We start from the raw sequence: 12,235 nt of genomic DNA, 5'->3' as shown, positions 1-12,235 counted from the left end.
AGGAACACTGCTGTCCAAGAAGACCTCCACACTATTGCGTTCTTTTTTCACCTTTTGCCCTAAAAGCCTGAAATCATCCGCCCGTGGAGATTAAACCGGCACTTGTTATGCCTCTTTCAGGAACCACTTGAAAACCTCTCTTCCTCAAATATCTCAAAACAACTTGAAACGATCATTAGTCTTCCCTCTAAATGCTCCTCCAAAGCAAGGTATCAAACTTAACTATACCATCTCAAATTAAGTACTTGTTTCTATGTTGGTTGTTGCAATATTAGTATGTTTTTTATGCATGAATGTTTCATGTTTTTAATGTGTCAATATGAACCAGATAAGTGTGAAGGCTCTGACGTCCTCTGGGATAATGTGGCCTTTGTTCACTAGCAAACTGGCGTATCAGGGAGAGACATTTTAGAGGAGCTGGCATGGGAGGTATCTCTAGGCTTTTCTTTCAGTACCACTGATCTTCTTATTCTTGTGCAAAATAGAACAGCTAATCTTCCAGGGCTGGAATGGGTGATGCACTGGTTATCAGAGTTCTGAGAAATGTTGAAACAGACATGGATTCAGTTCAAACTGGACCATAATTGTAATCTTGGGTCACGGGACAAGCTGTCCAGCCCAACCTACATCTCCTCAATTGACTGCTTAGCTCTGCAGATCTTGCGCGTCTTAGACCTTTTGATTGACCGTTAATAAATACTATATGTATCTAGGGTGCCTTCTACTTAGAGGATATGCATAGGGAATTGCAAACTTTTTACTGGGTGGGCAAAACCAAAAAGCCTAGATCCACTCTTAATGTTTACAAATCCATTTTTGCCCTACCATCGCCATGTAACTAAAGCTGGGTTCGGGTATTTATCAGTCCGAATACATCTCATTGCCATTTCAAGATACTTGAGAGAAAACCTAATTTGCTATCCTTATTCTCTTCTGGATTAGTAGAGTGGATAAGATTAGTTTTGCAGCTTGCATCTTTCTGGATTCACTATGCTGTGCATTATTCCGCGGTCTAGTGGTTGGGTCCGGAATCGTAGTCGTTTTTTTTTTTTTTTTTTCGTAGCCCAGGTGGGCATCGACGTCCCACCTTTAGGTGTCCTTCCTGTGACGTCGGCATGCTTCCTGCGGAAGCTCCCACCCTTGGGCGCCATCTTCAGATTCTTTTTTCCGCCGTTGGGTCTGGATCATTCCCGAGAGGGCTCCAGAGATTAGGAGAGAAGAAGCAAGACTCTAGTATTTGGAGAGAAAAACATTTGAGAAGACGAATGAAGACTACACCATTGAAAGGACGACTAAGAAATAAAAAATTTCAACACAATTCGACGTCCAGAGGAGAATGCGCAATCAGTGGGCCCCCTGAACGCAAGACATGGACAACACACCATTCAAATTCTGCCGCAACTGCCATCATGAGTACGCGCAGAAGGACTAACACCCAGTCTGTAACCTCTGCCTGCCGGTCGACCCAGAAAGCAAGGACTGCAACGCCTGCTCCGCATTCACGCCAAAGACCCTTCCAAGTGAGAGAGAGGCAAAGAATAGCAAACTACACTATGCAGGGCAAGGGCCAACCACCGTCCCTTCGAGACCTGGGACTCTCGACCGACGAGGAGGATTACGCCGCCGAAGAAGACACCGGCTACACGGTCGCAGAGACCGATAATAACAAGACTACAGAAAAGGTAGGAGACTCGACGCCCCAAAAAGGCCCGAAAGACTCTCGGCAGTCTACCCAAGACTCTCGAAAAAGGGCAAGACCCAGAAAGCGCTGACGCTGAGAACTTCGGCGTCCGCAGCAACATCCAGGCCAGCGGATCCTCACAGAAGGACTCCCTGGCGCCGAGAGACGGCGACCACCAAGGTCATCAAAAAGCGTCCAAGAAAAGGAACGCTCTACTCCGAAAACATCTTCGAAGTTGACGACGAAAGACGCAAGACCAGTCTCGTCGCCGAAACCAGTCTTGACGCCGAAAACCTTCTCGACGCCATCTAGCGTGCCAAAGAGCGCCACAACCACTTGCGCTGACCAGGCGGCGGAGATGGAAAGAAAGAAGGGGAGACTCGAAGCAGAGATGGAGAACATCCTACAGCGAAAGAAAGATTTTGAAGAAAAAATGAAATCTTACACAATTCCTTCGAGGCCCAAGTCACCGGTAGTGCATTTGGTCGAGGAAGAAGAGGAAGAATTAGAGGTAGAACCAACGTCTGAGAGCTTGGAAGATGATATCCCCTATTACGAAGAGGAGGGAGATGACAACCAGAGGGTGTACCAAGAATCGACATACTCTGATACACTGGAGGTTGAGTGGCAGGACATCAAAGCTGAGAGTCCAGAAGAGGGAGTGGACACATATCCAGCGAGGCCCTCGTCGCCGGACGACATTGGACTTTACAATGAATGCATCAAGAACGCAGCAACAGCGTTCAGAGTCAAGCTCGAGGAGGAGGTGCCGAAAGGGTATTTCCTAGTAGAAACACTACTCCCAATGCACACTAGGAGCCAGTACCTACCAATGCTTGAAAGCATCAAAGGGCAAGGAAGAGAGGCATTCAAGGAACCTGCTACTTGTAAACCCGTCACGCCAAGAACGGAGAAAAAATACAAGCACTCCTCAAAGGACCCACCCTACATACAGGGGACGGTCGCTGCTGACTCAATCATCACTGCAACAGCAAGAAGGGCCAGTGTGCCAACTACTTCAGGTCCACCCCCTGACAAAGAGAGCAGAAGGATGGACCTAACGGGAAGAAAAATCAAAAGGAATGCCGCTATGCACTGGCGCATGGCTAATTCCAACGCACTGTTCAACAGACACCATTAACAAATCATGGAGGAACTGGGGCAGTTGGTGAAACACCTCCCTCGGGAATGCCAACAAAGGGCTTCACACCTGGTAGAGGAGGGGAAGAACTTGGCAAACTCTTGCCTAAAAACAGCACTGGACGGGGCAGACACGGCCAGCAGGCTTATGATGCTGGGCATCACAGAAAGAAGACAAGCCTGGCTTAGAATATCAGGCTTTAAACCGGAGGTGCAACACAACATCCTGAACACTCCGTTCAATGGTGAAACACTGTTCGGAGCACCAGTGGACGACAAGCTCTCACAGCTCAAAAAGGATAATGACACCGCAAGATCCATGGGGGCCTTGCAATTCAGGGGAGCGAAGAGAGGGACCCTGTCACGGAAACCACACGGTAGAGGGGGAAACCAACCTGGAACGTCGCATCAGTCCTTCCAACATTCCCACCAAAGCGACACCCATACGCAACAAGGCCAGCAAAAACAGCAGTGGCAATACCAACATAGGGGCCAGTCCTTTCGCGGGAGGTCGAGTGGACGTGGAAACAGGAGGGGTGGACAGCAAACCACCTCCAAGTGACTCGGCCACATTGATAGTGCACACCCTACAAAAAACTCCAAGGGTGGGGCACACAAAAAAAAACAGGAGTGTCCCGCACCGAAAGGCCACAAGCAAGTAACACCAGTGGGAGGAAGATTAAAACGTTTTCTCCAGGAGTCCAGGAGTGGATAAAGATTACAACAGACAAATTGATCACCAACACAATACAGTACGGGTACTGCATAGAGTTAGAAAATACACCACCAAGCAGAAAACCAAAGAAAAGAGCATTAGCAAAAAAGGAACTAGAGCTTCTTCAGAGGGAGGCAGAGAAACTCCTACTAAAGGAGGCTATCGAGCCTGTACCTCCCATGGAAAGGAACAAGGGGGTATACTCTACGTACTTCCTAGTACCCAAGGTAGACGAAACAATCAGACCCATCCTGGACCTAAGGTTCCGCAACAAATTCATAAAGAGACAAAAATTCTAAATGACAACCCTGCAAGAAGTACTTCCACAGATACAAACAGGGGACTTCATGGTCACCATAAACCTAAAAGATGCCTACCTGCACATCCCAATGAACAGACGGCACAAACATCTGCTACGTTTTGCAATCCACTCAGATCACTATCAATTCACAGCATTGGCCTTCGGACTAAAATCAGCACCGAAGGTATTCACAAAGTGTCTGGCAGCAGTCGCAGCGCACTTGAGGGAAGGGATACACTTATACCCTTACCTAGACGACTGGCTAATAAAGGCAAAGTCATACAACACGTGCAAACCGCACGCTCAAATAGTGACAGACACACTGATGGCCCTGGGTTTCTCCATCCACTGGAAGAAATCCTCGATAAACCCAGACGAGGTCAAGATATTTCTGGGGGCAAAAATCAACATCGTGCAGGGGAAGGTGTTCCCCAGCGAGAAGAGAACAATGGCACTGTTGAAGGAGGCGCACCTCTACCAGAAGGGGCAAGCTCTGACAGTGAGGACGGTGAGCAAAATGATGGGCATGATGACCTCATGCATCCACATAGTGCCAAATGTACGACTACACATGAGACCACTCCAGGAGTGGCTGCAGGACCAATGGTCACAAGCGACAGGGTGTTGGGAAGACCTAGTGGTTGTAACGCACGCAAGTGCACGAGGAGATATCATGGAGGAACAAAGGAAAGATAACAAAAGGGAAGCTTCTAACACCACCAACAGTGACCATCACCACGGACGCATCCCAAAAGGGATGGGGAGCACACATGGAAAAACTCTGAGTGAGGGGCCTGTGGACACAAGCGGATGCGGTCAAGCACATCAATTACCTAGAACTAAAGACCGTTCTCCTAGCTATGAAAGCCTTCCAGACTAAGTTGTACAATCAAACAGTGCTGATCCAGACGAACAACACAACAGCGATGTTCTACTTAAACAAACAGGGAGGAACACAATCAGCCCGGCTGTCAGAGCTAGCACAGGAAATATGGAAATGGGCAATACCACTGAAAATAGATCTACTGGCGATACATCTGCCAGGAAAAGACAATGTGGAAGCAGACTGGCTCAGCAGACCGACATCGGCCTCACACAAATGGGTGGTGAATGCACAAGAAACAAAAACTGTTCGACAGGTGGGTAACACCGTCAATAGACCTGTTTGCAACACACCAGAATGCAAAATGCCAACACTTCGCATCGAGACAACCAGGGGAAGGGTCCCTGGGGAATGCCCTATGGATAAGCTGGTCAAAGACATTTGTCTACGCTTTTCCACCAATTTCCCTGATACACAAGGTACTCAGCAAGTGCAGGGCAAGCAACATGACCCTGATACTGGTCGCACCCCAGTGGGCCAGGCAGACATGGTACTCCCAGATTATGGAAATGACACAGAGTGCACCACACAAATTTGGGAGAAGGAAAGACCTACTCTCCATGCAAAACGGAGAGGTGTTGCATCCAGAGCCAGAAAGTCTCAGCCTAGCAGCCTGGCTCCTGAAGACCTAGAGTTTGCACACCTAAAGCTACCTGAGAGCACCCTGAGGGTACTTCGAGAGGCAAGAAGACCAAGCACACGTAAGTGCTACGTGGCTAAATGGAAGAGGTTCGCATTATGGTGCAGAAAGGAGGGACTGCACAACAAAATGACAAGAGACTCTACAGTGCTTAAGTACCTCACGCAACTGCTCGAGACCTACCCTAGCTAATCATCGCTAAGGGTACACCTAGCAGCCATTGTCGCCTACACTAGAGGAGAAACAGGCAAAGCTTCTTTACTTCTATGATTGTAGAAAGATTCTTGGAAGGTGCAAAAGGGATCGCACCACCTAAAAGGTTACCAGCACCTGCATGGAAACTCAATATAGTGCTGATAGAACTCATGAAGGCACCTTTTGAACCAATGCATAAAGCCTCACTACAGATGCTAATGTTAAAAACAGCATTCCTAGTGGGAATTAACTCGCTGCGCAGAGTAAGCGAGCTGCCGGCGTTAACGCTACAGGAACCCTACATACAAATTCACAACGATAGGGTGGTGATGAGAACGGACCCACACTTTATGCCAAAGGTGGTGTCCAAGTTCCACATCAACCAGTCAATTCAAATACCAAGATTCTTCCAGAAACCAACAAAAAAAGCAGAAAGGGCACTGCACACTCTGGACGCGAGACGGGCAGTCCTGCATTACATAGAGAGAAGTAAAGATCACAGAAAAACAAAACAGTTTTTTGTATCTTTTGCTGAAAGTTTCAAGGGCAAAGCTGTTACTAAAGGGACAATTGCACGATGGATTGCGCTAGCTATACAATTCTGCCACAAACAAGCTAAACAAGAACTAACAGAGGGGCCACGGGCCCATTCAACAAGGAAAAAGGGAGCTACGATAGCCTTCCTGGCAAACACTCCCATTCAGGACATATGCCTGGCGGCAACATGGGCTCCTGCGCACACATTTACAAAACAATACTGTGTGGACATACAAATGAACAAGGAAGCACAAGTGGGACAGAAGGTGCTTCAGCACATATTCAAGAACCCAAGCTCATCTTCCACCCAGCCGCCACAATAACAACAAACCGCTACGAAGTCTATGCACAGCATAGTGAATCCAGAAAGATTCACGCTGCAAAACTAATAATTTCTTACCTGTCGGTGTAGTTTTGCAGCTTGAAGATCTTTGTGGATTCACTAGCGAACCCACCCACCTCCGCCAGAAAGATGAGGCTGGAGAAAGTAGGTGGTAAACAAAAAATAAATAAATTTAAAAAAAATTGACTTTAAGGGAACTTCAAGGGAAAGAGCGGTAAAAGAAAAAGATATAAACATTGCCATACAATTCGGAAACAGAACACAAACGGGAAAAGAAAAAAGAATCCGAAGATGGCGCCCACGGGTGGGAGCTTCGCAGGAAGCATGCCGACGTCACAGGAAGGACACCAAAAGGTGGGACGTCGACGCCCACCTAGGCTACGGAAAAAAAAAAAATCAAACAAAAGACTACAATTCAGGACCCAACCACTAGACCGCTGAATAATGCACAGCATAGTGAATCCAGAAAGATCTTCAAGCTGCAAAACTACACCGACAGGTAAGAAACTATTTGTTTTTCGATCTTTTTCCTCAGCAGCGATGCTTGGTCTGTCATAAGAGCTGATACTATACTACTTCCTATAATAGAGACACCTGTTGCATCTATGTTTAAAGTCTCCTTTCAGCATATGTTCTGGAGGACAACTTTCTTATTGGCTGTAAACTCTGTCAGAAAATTAAGGAAAATGTAGACTTTTTCAATTAAAAAATGTTACCTGCTTGTTTACAAGAGTTACGTTTCTCTCTGAACGTATCCCAGATTTATTCCCTAAGTGCAGTGTTCAGTTCATTTAAAACTACTCAAACTATATACCTTTATTCCAGGCTTCGAGTGTGGGTGGGAGCAGGGTTCATTATATCTACATCTAAAGATGTCTGATATATTTGCTGCAAACTAAAGAGTTTTTTTCCAATCAGATTAGCTTTTCATGGACTTGGCCAGGTTAAGATGGGCAAGTCCGTGTCTGCATGGTGTGGCAAGATGTTAGTCTACATTACTTCACCCTACATTCAGATGACTCTAGTGAAGTCTGTGTTCACTCAACTAGAAGCATTGCTCCTGTGATTATTCTTTGTAGGTCTCGCCTGAGACTGCACTTGGGTTGTTGCTTGATATACACTTTATTTACTGCCAGGAGGCTTGGAGCCGACCTGTTGCTTCCATCTGATAGAGACCTGTAGCCACAGATTCCTTACCATAGAATTATCACCAGGAGTCAGGCTGGATTCAGAAAATGTTTGTGAGCAGTACACCTGCATGCTTGTAGGTGATGTTGATTGACTGTGTGGCGTTGCCCGTGCCAGATGAGGCACACTCAGTGCCGATATAGGTGCCACCCCAGCAGAAGGATGGCAGTTCTTTTCTTTCTGTACCAGTTCACACTGTTCCAGAGAGAGCTACCCTTTATTACATTTTTGACCAACCTTTTTCAACTTTCTGTAGAGTCTTTGTAAAATTTTCCTCCTGGTGTATCAGAAATGTCCTTTCAGATGGCTGGCTTCAAGTCCTGTACTGTCTGTCATTGCTCTATGCCGGTGACTGACCCGCTTCTTGTGTGCCTTGGGTACCTAGCGTGTGACCTTGATCCAAAGGCCGATTGCTGCACCATGTACCCAAAGGCCTTGATGGAGGGATCCTTTAAGCTCGTGGCGGCTCGACATGCAACACTGAGGCGATTCAGATCCTAGTTGAGATGAAGGTCGCGGAGCGGTCGCAGAGTCAGGGATCCTCGTCGCACTCAGTCATCTTGTTATTCGGGCAAGTAACACAAGAAGCTGTTTTTGACTTCTCCTCGTCCTTCGGTTGACACAAGAGTTTCAACATTCGAGGCCTGGCTCCACAGTTGAGCCAGCGCCTAAGATGTCTCTGCACTGCCCAGAGTTTCTAGGAGCCGGAGCGACCCCCGCCCAATAAGTAGTTTGAGGCTATGCACATATTCGGGTGGCCTGTTCCCTCTGGCGCTCTTTCGACCCACACTGGGTCTGGTGTGGCCCCTACTTGATCCATGACAGCCCCTCTGACCCCAGTCGGGTTGGGCCTCTTGGATTCATAGATGGATCTGGACCGGTGCCGGTCATGCCACCTCGAACTTCCCCAACTCCAGTGCTTCCGGCACGGACCCACTGTCCCTATTCTGATCCCTCACTCTGACACAGTGCCGGATGGGCGTCGCCCGATGTTAGGACTGTGGGAGAAGTGGCAGGGGTCGCTGGACCCTGAAGAATTACCAGCATTATGACCCTAACATGGACTGATGTAAAGATTTGGCAGACACGAGCAGACTGTACATTTCTCCAGATACTGGCATGCTTTCTCCCCTTACGGTGGCTACAGAGGAGGGACCGTCATTTGCAATGGTGGTGAGCAGAGTGGCAGCAGTCTTGGACCTTAGCTTGCTCTCGGTGGCAGTCAATATAAATGTCTTGACAGAAGTTCTTCAACTGGGAGTGTCCCCTTATGAACCGCTTCTCCCGGTTAATGCGGCTCTTACTCTATGTCCTGCTAGGGACTTGGTCCAAGCCCAACACAAGGGCTCCTGTGGAAAGGACTATTGCCCATCCCAGGAGACCCCGACTTCCCACCCAAATCCCTACCCCAGGGAGCTTAGTGGTGCAAGCCTCCACCTCCCACGTAAATCCTGGTGCAATCCCAACCGCACCTCTGAATCGGTATCATGCAAAAAGTGGAGGCTAAAAATATCAGGAGAGACACTTTCTCACAGGGCCTGGGCACCACCTACTCATTGGGCAGAGCAGTTTGGTCCACAGTAGTCTTACTACGCCACACTTGTTTGAGGATGACTGGCTTATCTGAGCATATTCAAGCATCGCTTATAGACATGTTCTTTCATGGCGCCGGTCTCTTCTCAGACCAGGCAAGTTCAGCACTAGAGTGCTTTAAGAACAGCAGGCTTATGGCCAGGTCCTTAGACCTTTCCAAAGCCCTTCGCCACTGAAATCTGCCTTTTGCTCTTTTTGTGGCCACCGAAGGGGCTTCTAGCCGCATCTGTACCGGTACAGCCACCACTGATCACAAGCTTCACAGTTTCAGTGGCAGACCTCTAGCCCTTCCCCAACCAGATCTGACAGTAGTGACAGATGTAACACACTTGGGATGGGGCAGCCATCTTAGAGAGGTGGCGATCAAAGGCCTCTGGTCTCCGGCAGAATCCACCTTCTGGCGCTCCGGGCAATCTGACTGACATTAAAAGCCTCTCTACCCCATCAAGGGAAGGCTAGTGCAGGTGTTCACTTAACGTCTGCTTTTGTAATCTGTTCACGTGTAATTTTCTCCTCATGTATCAGTTTTGTTCCTATTGTGAAGCGCTCTGACGCCTTCGGGTAAAGTCTGCGCTATATAAAAACGCATAAATAAATAAAAATAAAAAAATGTGGTACTTCAACAAACGGGGCTGGTGAGGTCATAACCCCTTTGCCAAGAGGCCCTGGGTCTCTGGACATCTCCAGAACAGCTTGGCCTATCTTTGGTGGTTTAACATCTGGCGGGCCCTCTGAACACCATGGTGGATGAACTCCACTGAAGATCCCTGGTGGATCACGTGTAGCAACTCTTAAGGTGGAGCAAGGTCTCTTTCAGCAGTGGGGAGCGTTCTGGTTAGATCTATTTCCCCACCACCACAAATGCGCAATGTAAGCAGTTTTGCGTGCATGAGTTTCCAAAGTGACTCTCGCTCGGAGTTGCTTTTCGTCTCAAGTGGAGCTCAGGTCCTCCTGTACACCTCTCTGCCTATACCACTCACCCAGCCCAAATTAGTCTTATGGCTCCGGACTTTGCTCGGAGAGTTTGGTATCCCGAGCTGTTGAGCATGGCCTGGTCCTCCAATCAGGCTGCCCTTTTCTGAAGGAGCAGCAAGGGAGGGCTCTCTACCCAAATTTGTCAAAGCTCTGCCTTCCTGCATGGAGATTAAATGGAAACGGTTGACAGCCCAAGACCTTCCACCAGAAGCTTGTGTCGGTATTCTGGCAGTGAGGTGATCCTCTGCCAAAACAGAACACACCTGCCGTTGGGGGTATGTTTGTGGCATTGTTTGCTGAAAAGCAAGTTAACCCCTTTACTTTTCCCATTTCCCAGGTTCTTCTCTTTATTCTTTCCTGTGCCCATTAGGGCTCTGCTCTGGGCACCTTAAAGCGAATCTTTCTGCTATTTCAGCCTTTCTGCGATTGGCCTACCTCCTGTCCAGCTTCAAATCCCCTATTGTACATAGGTTCTTAAACGGTTTGCAACATATATTTTCTCCTTCTCCCTTTATTATGCTTCAGTGAGGCCTTATTCTCGGCCTGACATTCCTGATGTGCGCTCCCTTTGAGCCTCATCCAAGCATCTTTCCCTAAACATCCTCCATGACAACCTAATTCTGAGAACTGGAGCTTCCTTTCTTTTGAAAGTCGTCACTCCCTTTCATGTAGGCCTGTTGTTCACGCAGGCTACTTTTTATGGTCCGCCATATCTCTCTATGTGAGAGGAGCGACTTCACCAACTACACTCGGAAAAAATTGTCATTCTATCTTCACTACAGAAAATTGTTCCCGGATGGGCGGCCAACTCTTTGTGGGGTAAGAAGGGTAAAGCTGTGCAGAAACGGGCCATCTCCCAATTGGTCATGTTCAGCATTATCATCTGCTTCGCAGTGGCCAAGAAGCAACCCACTGAGGGTTTGCATGCTTATTTCACCAGATCCAAGGCTTTGATCACTGTGTTAGCATGCGCAGTCCCTGCGTGCCTTCCTTGCACAAATTCACAAAACACTACTGCCTGGACAGACCAGTCAGTTGAAGGGGCACTTTTCCTGTTCTGTTCCTGCAGGACTTTCTGGTATGAAATTGTTTCGCAGACCCTCCTAAGGGGGAGAATTGCTTGGGTTTCTATTCTAAGGTAAGGAATCTGCAGCTCATATTGACAAGTTACTTACATTTGGCAGTGCCTTATCTGTTAGAGACTCTTATCTAGGCGCAGATTCCTTACCGACCCACCAATCCTCTCTGCAAACCGACTTCTAGGGACATGGCAGCTGCCCTTTCAGGGACCCAGTTTTCCACACCAGTGGCGAGTCATCTTAGTGGCTCCGCGCTCCTGGCCTGTAGAGGCACCACGCACGTCACATCCGGCGCGGATGACATCACACCGAGACTATCGACTCCACGTACCGGCGCGTATGGGTACTGCGCACAAATTTTCCTGATCCAGTCTGATCCCCGGGGTAATTCTACGGTAAGAAATCTGTGGCTAGATACGGTGCCAGATAAGGCGTTAACAAAGGTAAATAATTTGTCCTATTGGTTTGCCTTATTGTCCCTCTCATTTGCAAATTTGGTCCGCACATGTGGGTTTCCCTTCCTCTGCATGTGTTTGTCCTTCTCTGGAGCATTGCCCAAGTACTGTTTCTGTGCCCAGTTTGTGTCTTTCCATGGCTCTCGCTTTAGAATGTTTTTCTAACTTTTTTTCAAGTTAGTTTTTACTGCTACAAAATGGTTCACTTAATGTATTCCTCTTCTACTTTTTCTGTAGTGGTACTTTGTTAATCTTATTTCAAGTATAAAAGTCTATAAAAGATACAAACTGGGAGAAGAAAAGTAAGCAGTAGCTACAAATACTCAATGTTGGTTAGTTCACTTGCATGTCATTGCCCTCAACTTTCTAAATGCTCCAGAAATTGCTCTTTGTGAGCTCTGAATATCAGACTGTTAAGCCTCTAAGAGGAGGTGAGATCTGTGTTGCTCCCCCTTGCCTAGCTATTGGGGTCAGGTAATGAAGTGGGTGTATTGAGTGTATTTGTATGCT

At 47.7% G+C, this 12,235-nt stretch overlaps 1 protein-coding gene across 1 annotated transcript in view; it reads left to right on the top strand.

Annotated features, from left to right (window-relative positions):
* The window catches only part of ITM2A (integral membrane protein 2A), a 107,250-nt gene that overhangs the window by 92,582 nt on the left and 2,433 nt on the right, over nt 1-12,235 (top strand). The gene's annotated exons all lie outside the window — the stretch shown is intronic.

The sequence above is a fragment of the Lissotriton vulgaris genome, chromosome 4_1 (assembly GCF_964263255.1).
Source record: "Lissotriton vulgaris chromosome 4_1, aLisVul1.2, whole genome shotgun sequence".
Lineage (NCBI taxonomy): Eukaryota > Metazoa > Chordata > Amphibia > Caudata > Salamandridae > Lissotriton > Lissotriton vulgaris.
The sequence above is the reverse complement of the archived record's forward strand: the minus strand, read 5'-3'. Positions and strand labels throughout refer to the sequence as shown.